Source organism: Rhineura floridana, chromosome 8, assembly GCF_030035675.1.
Source record: "Rhineura floridana isolate rRhiFlo1 chromosome 8, rRhiFlo1.hap2, whole genome shotgun sequence".
Classification (NCBI taxonomy): domain Eukaryota; kingdom Metazoa; phylum Chordata; class Lepidosauria; order Squamata; family Rhineuridae; genus Rhineura; species Rhineura floridana.
The window spans coordinates 31,692,062-31,699,937 of NC_084487.1; the positions used below are offsets into that span (position 1 = coordinate 31,692,062).

General features: G+C 46.2%; 1 protein-coding gene across 2 annotated transcripts in view; it reads right to left on the minus strand.

Moving 5' to 3' along the window:
- Nucleotides 1-7,333, minus strand: part of AGK (acylglycerol kinase) — a 54,565-nt gene extending 47,232 nt beyond the window's left edge. The window contains exon 1 of one of the 2 annotated variants that reach the window (XM_061638768.1): nt 7,314-7,333. The gene's annotated coding sequence lies outside the window, so the exon portion shown is untranslated. Of the gene's footprint in view, nt 1-6,291; nt 6,737-7,313 lie in introns of those variants that run through there. The other variant, XM_061638767.1, reaches the window with a different exon arrangement.
- Between the last annotated feature and the right edge of the window lie 543 nt (nt 7,334-7,876).

Below are 7,876 nucleotides of genomic sequence, written 5' to 3' on the forward strand. Positions count from 1 at the left end.
TATATATCTCCTCTCTTAAATCACCATGTAGGAATGCCGTCCCTATATCGTAGTGATTTACACTCATGTTCTGCATCGCTGCCAGCTTCAGCAGCACACGAATGGACTCATGTTTCACAACCGGGGTGAAAACAGCATCATAATCTGTCCCATGCTGCTGGGTGAATCCCTTGGCAACCAAACGTGCCCTGTACCTCTGTACTTCCCCGGAACTTGCTTTCTTCTTCTTAAACACCCATCTGCAACCTATGGCCTTTTTCCCCATAGGTAACTTTACTAATGTCCACGTGCCATTCTGTTCCATGGCTTTCAATTCTTCCTGCATGGCCTGTTGCCACTTATTTTTCTCTGCCTCAGGCATCAACCTAATTTCATTAAATGAGGTTGGTTCCGCACATTCCACGTGCTTCATTTGAATGGTTAATGCCGACGGTGTCACAACAGCAGTCTGTTTACAGTCCTGACTGTCATTCTCTTTCCGCCCCATTAAACTCAAGGCATCAGCACACTTCACACCCATGGACATTCTAAACAGCCCTTGTGTCATAAAACCCTGACAGACAACTTTGCCTCTTCTCTGCACAAAACATTTTCCTCTATCAAATGTTACACAATACCCAGAATTCACCAGTTTTCTGACTGACAACATGTTATGATTCAGTTCTGGTACAAACAAACAATCTGACAGTATTCCCAACTTGTCAAATCTCACCAGACCTCGGGCTTCCACAATCTTTTGCGATCCATCAGCTAGTTGCACAAAATCCTGCACGTCTTCTGATGTGTAAAACAAACTTCTGTCTTTGATTAATATATGGCTTGCCCCACTGTCAACAATCCAGTCAACAGGTGCTAAAGTTTGTGGCTTCTGTTTACAAACAAAGTTCACACTTCCCTGCTTCAAGCCTCCGTCCCTGGAGTTGCGCTTGACTGCACAGTCTCTTTGAAGATGCCCACGAGCCCCACAGGCATAACAAGACTTCAACAGCTGCTGCTTATAATCCTGTTTGCTTTCGACAGCCTCCTTCTGCACGGCTCTCTGCGCCTTCTGCCTCCGCTGCCATTCCTGGGACAAATCCTGCAACGCGTCCCACATCTGTTTAGCTGACGGCTCATCTCTCACACACATCAGTTGAGAATCCGACAGAGCCAAGCTTATAAACGCCTGCGCCCTCTGATCTTTGCGCTTCCAGGCCGCGGTCAATACCGCCGGGGGTGGTCCATCTATAATGTCCCATAAATCCTCTTTTATCAGCAAAGCCCGCATCCTTGGCTTCCAGCTGCCATAATTCTTTTCATTAAGTCGTTCCATCGGCAAGCCTCCCCCAGACAGGTTTACAGCCATGTTGCTCACCTCTGTCTGGCACAATCAATCAAGCTGCCCTCTGGAACTCCATCTGCCGTTCAGACCAGCAACTTACTCCCGTGTAATGCGCTGTGGATCTGGGCCCATAACCCTGTTGACGTGTGTGCGTTGTTGCGTGAAACAGCATACATTACGTTGGAGTTAAGTTGAGCAAGAAACTTCTTCAGAGCATTAGATCATGTTAAGAGTCTTTATTAAGACATTACGGCCAAAGGCTTAAGAGTAAATACATGTAGAGTTTCTTCAGTCACCCCCCTTCTGGTACATCTCTCTCCAAAGGTAAACACAGAAGACAGCCTCTCAGTTCAGAGGCAATACACAGAAGAATCAGCTTAACACAGATAGCTGCTAGAACTTTTCCCAGTCTATCGCGATGGTTACCATAGCAACGGCCTTGGCTGTCCGTTCCCAGACTGGGCAAAGACATAACTCCCCCTAGCTACAGTTTTTCAGACTTGATAGAAAAACAAACTCAGTGACAGTGCGGTTCAATGGTCAACAGGAGGTTCCATTTAGCTATCACAGTTAACGCTAACAAACCTGTCCTCCATAAATCTGCCTAATTCTTTCTTGCCTCCCTCCATTCTTCTCTCTGCTCAAGACCCTTAATTCCTCTGCTGCTTGCTGTTCCCCACAGTAGAAGTTGCCACCTTTCATTTTCAGAAATACAGTAGGGCCCCACTTATACGGCAGGTTAGGGACCAGACCCCCGCCATAAAGCGAAAATCGCCAAAAAGCGGACCATCAGTCAGCTGTAGTGTGGGGAGCTCTAGCTGACAGCGCTTGGCCCCTGAAGCTCCCCCCGCAGCAGCTGATTGATGTTCCACTTTTCCATGCATCGCCCTCTCCCCCCCTGCTCGCTTGCCCTCATTATGGTGGGGGAGTAGTGCTCCCCTTCCATGGCAGGCTCCCTGCTGTGGATCGCAGGGAGGGAGCTGCCCGCCCACCCGCGCCTGCTCGCTCGCCCTCCACCGCCTCCCTCACTCGCCCCCCCTTGCCCGCTCACCCTCCCCCGCCTGTTCGCTCACTCTCCGGAGCCTCCCTTGCTCATCCCCCCTTGCCCGCTCACCCTCCCCCTGCCTGTTCGCTCGCTCTCCACCGCCCCCTCACTCATCCCCCCTTGTCCGTTTGCCCTCCCCCCTGCCTGTTCACACACTTGCTCACTCTCCGCAGCCTCCCTCGCTCATCCCCCCCTTGCCCGCTCACTCTCCCCCGCCTGTCTGCACACTTGCTTACCCTCCGCCACCTCCCTCGCTCATCCCCCCCTTGCCCGCTCACTCTCCCCCGCCTGTCTGCACACTTGCTTACCCTCCGCCACCTCCCTCGCTCATCCCCCCCTTGCCCGCTCGCTCTCCCCCCTGCCTGTTCGCTCACACAGTCAGTCGCCCTCCGCCACTTCTCTCAACAATAAAATGGCACCGGACGCCCTTCTTGGACTCAGCTGCTGAGCGCGTTGTCAGAGCTTGGAAACATTTCTTTTTTGAACTACAACTCCCATCAGCTCAACTGTAGTTTAAAAAAGGAACGTTTCCAAGCTCTGACGACGCACTCAGGGCATCAGGCACCATCAATTTGCATCATGCCGCAAAATCTCTGCAAAAACGGAACAAGCACCAAACATATGGGACATGGACACAATTCAAAACTGCCAAATTAGTGAAGCGCCGAGAAGCGCTGGAAGCTCAGGCTAAATTATTCTGAAATATATATGTACACATACAAAAAAACCTAAGGACCCCATGTCTACATGTATCTGAGCATGTGCAAAGTGCCTTTCTCTTGAGACAAAAAGCTGTTTTTGTCACAGACCAATGTCAACAATAGAGGACATATGAACAGAGTGCTCCTTCCTTGGAGGCTACCACATTTTCTTTAAAACACACATACCTATCTTATAGAAAGTATAAAAAATATTGAACACATTTTTTCTTATTAAAGTTTAAATATTCCTGTTTGAGGACTATGAAATAAATCACACTTTTCCCACCCTCTAGAGCAGTGGTTCCCAAACATTTTTTCCCATGGACCACTTGACCATTACTAAGAGTCTTGGTGGATCACTTAATGGTTTTTCTGCCTGTTGTAACGAATACACCATGTTACATGCTGTATGATCTTGAATTCCACAGAATTCAAATTGCAATACAATAAAATGCAATATAGGAAATAAAAGAAGCAATAAAAATACAATCAAAATCAATACAAATATTTAATGCAATGGATGTGCAGTCTCCAACCACAAATCCAGACACGCCGTGGACCACCTGAATGAAGCTTGAAGACCACCGTTTGGGAACCCCTGCTGTAGATGCGGAGCACACTTAATGGATGGTCCCCCTGCCAACTAGCAATGAGACTGAAATTCTGGTTAGACCAGTAAAATGCTGGCCAGATTGCAATTCTAATACTAATTTTCTGTCCCATATTTTTTGAAGCTCCACTCATTGCATCCTAAGAACATAGAAACTTGCTCAGTATTGCCTACGCCAGGGGGGTGGAGAACCTGTGACCCTCCAGGTGCTATTGGATCCCAACTCTCAGCGCTCATGACAATTGGCCTTGCTGCCTGGGGCTGATGGGGATTGTAGTCCAACACCATCTGGAGGGCACCAGTTCCCCACCCCAGTCCACACTGACCGGCAACAACTCTCCAGGATTTCAGACAGGAGACTTTCTCAGTCCTACCTGGAGATGATGTGAATTGGACATAGGACTCTGTGCATGCAAAGCATGCACTGTATTACTGGCCAGGCCCTTGGGAACATAGAAAGCTGCCTTATACTGAATCAGACCACTGGCGTGGCTAGCTCAGTACTGTCTGCACTGACTTGCAGCAGCTCTCCAGGGTTTCAGACAGGGATCTCTTCTAGCCCTACCTGGAGATGCCAGGGATTCAGTCTGGAGCCTTCTGTATGCAAAGCAGATGTTCTACCACTGAGCTACAGCCCTTCCCCTAATACAGCTAGTGTAGCGCAGTAGTTACAGGGGACACCAAATCCTTACTCACTCATAAAGCTTGCTCAGTGACCTTAGGCCAGTCACAACTTCTAGAGGGGTCTCCACTGTTGTCTGCTGGAGCAAAAACAACAAAGCATCGTGTGGCTCTTTAAATCTTATTGTGGCATAAGCTTCTGCGGACCACAGTCCACTTCATCAGATGAATGAAGTATAATCCTGAATTGGCAAGCATATATCTATATGGTGATAGTGGGATGCAGAGAAACAAGCTCAGAGGGAAAGGAAACACAAAGAGGCCAGTGACAAATAAAACAAAATAATTTCCAGAGGGGTAGCTGTTGGCTTACTAATGTCAGGATGCCTGTGTTATCAACAATTGATTTTTGTGAATGACACCTGTTAATAATATATTCCAAAGAAAGGGGATCCCAGGGAACGCAATCATTATTGAACTATTGCCTTAATATCCCATGCAAGTAAAGTAATGCTCAAGATTCTACAACAAAGGCTCTTACCATATATGGAGTGAGAAATGCCAGATGTCCAAGCTGGATTTAGAAAGGGAAGAGGCACCAGAGATCATATTGTAAACATACATTGGATAATGGAATTTCAGGAGAAAATCACCCTGTGCTTTATAGATTACAGCAAAGCCTTTGATTGTGTAGATCATGAAAAACTATGGAATGCTTTAAAAGAAATGGGGGTGCCACAACATCCAATTGTCGTGATGAGCAACCTATACTCTGGACAAGAGGCTACTGTAAGGACAGAATATGGAGAAACCGATTAGTTCCCAATCGGAAAGGGTGTGTCAGGGTGTATTTTATCACCCTATTTGTTTAATCTATATGCAGAATATATCATACGGAAAGCAGGATTGGACCAAGATAAAGGAGATGTGAAAAGTGAAGGGAGAAATATCAATAATTTAAGATATGCAGACGATACCATACTACTTGCAGAAACCAGTAATGATTTGAAACGAATGCTGATGAAAGTTAAAGAGGAAAGCACAAAAGCAGGACTATAGCTGAAAGTCAAGAAGACTAAAATAATGACAACAGAAGATTTATGTAACTTTAAAGTCGACAATGAGGATGTTGAACTTGTCAAGGATTATTAATACCTTGGCACAGTCATTAACCAAAATGGAGACTACAGTCAAGAAATTAGAAGAAGGCTAGGACTGGGGAGGGCAGCTATGAGAGAACTAGGAAAGGTCCTCAAATGCAAAGGTGTATCACTGTACACTAAGGTCAGGATCATTCAGACCATGGTATTCCTGATCTTTATGTATGGATGTGAAAGTTGGACAGTGAAAAAAGTGGATAAGAGAAAAATCAATTCATTTGAAATGCGGTGTTGGAGGAGAGCTTTGCAGATATCATGGACCGTGAAAAAGACAAATAATTGGATGTTAGAACAAATTAAACCAGAACTAACTAGAAGCTAACATGATGGAACTGAGATTATCATACTTTAGACACATTATGAGAAGCCATGATTCACTAGAAAAGACAATAATGCTGGGAAAAGCAGAAGGGAATAGAAAAAGAGGAAGACCAAACAAGAGATGGATTGATTCCATAAAGGAAGCCACAGACCTGAACTTACAACATCTGAACAGGGTAGCTTTAACAGATGCTATTGGAGGTCGCTGATTCATAGGGTCGCCGTGAATCATAATCAACTTAAGGCACATAACAAGTCTTTAAGGGGCTGCAAGTTTCTGCTGTTTCTGAAAGCAAAATAGCTACAGTAATCAAGGAACAAGGCAGCACAGTGGCCAAGGAATTCGGCAGGTTTGCCTAGCCTACCTCACAGGGTTGTCGCGAGGATTAAGCGGAGGAATGGGGAAAACTACGCTTGCAGCCCTGAGTTCTTTGGAGGAAAGGCAGGACATGATAAATGGATGTAAACGCAGCAGAAGCCCTCTGAACGGCTTCCCAGAGCGGCTGCCTCACCTGGCACGTGAAAGCCTCTTAGCAAAGCCTTTCTCCTCCTGTTCTCACTGCCGCTTCTCCGGCATGCATGCTCTCTCTGCCTCCTTCGTTTTCGGGCAGCCGCTGGCCTAGCCCGGCCTCCTTCAACCCGCCCTTCGTTAGGGCCGAGGCTGCGATAAGGAAAAACAAAGAGGATCTCCGTCCCTTCTCTCTTGCCTCCTTGGCACAAGCCGTTGTCAGTCTCCTCTTCCCTTACCCTCGCTGCTCCTCCTTCGCGTCTCCGGTGGAAACACTGAACCGCCTCGCCTTAGTTCCGCGCAGGCCACGCGAAGACGGGCGGGGTTTCCTAAAAGGGGGGGGTATGGGCCTAGCAACAAGGGCTGTAATGTTGTTATTAATACAGCCCCCGGGGCTTGATTTTGGGGCGAGGCAGAAAATAGATCGGGATTTACAGGTAGATCTCGGGGGGATTTGTAGTACATCCTGCAGGGACTGCCGACTCCCAGTTGTGTCACAAGAACAACAACAAAAAGGCGCCCCCTCCCCTTTCTCAGTTAGGCTTTTGGCAGGAAGGAAGCTAACCTCTATGAAAGGACGGTGGGCACAATTCTGGTTCCAGAAAAAAAATCCCTAGATTCAGGACGTGCTCAGAGGCAACCTGTTTTTTACATACTAGAACTGAATGTCTTTTGCTTCAGGCTCTGGTTGTTAGCTCTTGGGGTTCTGGTAAAAAGCAAAAATATCCAACAAGTCTGAAATAGTCCCATCCCTGATTTATATTCTTGAATATTTACTACTGAGAGCCAGTGTGGCAAAGTGGTTAAGGTGTCGGACTACGATCTGGGAGACCAGGGTTCGAATCCCCACACAGCCATGAAGCTCGCTGGGTGACCTTGGGCCTCTCAGCCTCAGAGGAAGGCAATGGTAAACCCCCTCTGAATACTGCTTACCATGAAAACCCTATTCATAAGTCGGGATCGACTTGAAGGCAGTTCATTATATTTACTACTACTAATAATAATACATTAGAATAAGCTATTTACATTTTAAAGTTATAATTTATTTGCATCACATCCTTCCTCCAAGCAGGTCAGTGGGAAGCCTTTTATCCTTACACACTGACCCTGTGCAGCTGGGGTAAGTTACCCGGTAGGAAAGGGAGTGACTGGTTCCAGGTCACCTTCATGGCTGAGCAGGACTAATGAACCCAGGTCTCCAGCAGGCCAAATCTATGCATGTTTACTCAGAACTGCTCATTGTGGTCAATAGGACTTATTTACACTCATGAAAAAGTGCATAGGATTCCAGTAAAGCCCAGTGGTGTGTCTAGGTCAGGGGATCCCAAATTGTGGTCTGCAAGCTTCATTTAGATAATCCACAGCATGTCTGTATTAAATATTTATATTGATTTTTATTGTGTTTTTATTGCTTTTATTTCTTATAGTGTATTTTATTGTATTACAGTTTGAGCTCCATGGAATGCAAATTGCAATACAATAAAATGCAATGGAAGACATAAAAAGAAGCAATAAAATACAATTAAAAATCAAACAGCATCTAGCACAGCACATAACAATTGCTACAACAAGCAGAAAAACCATTAAGT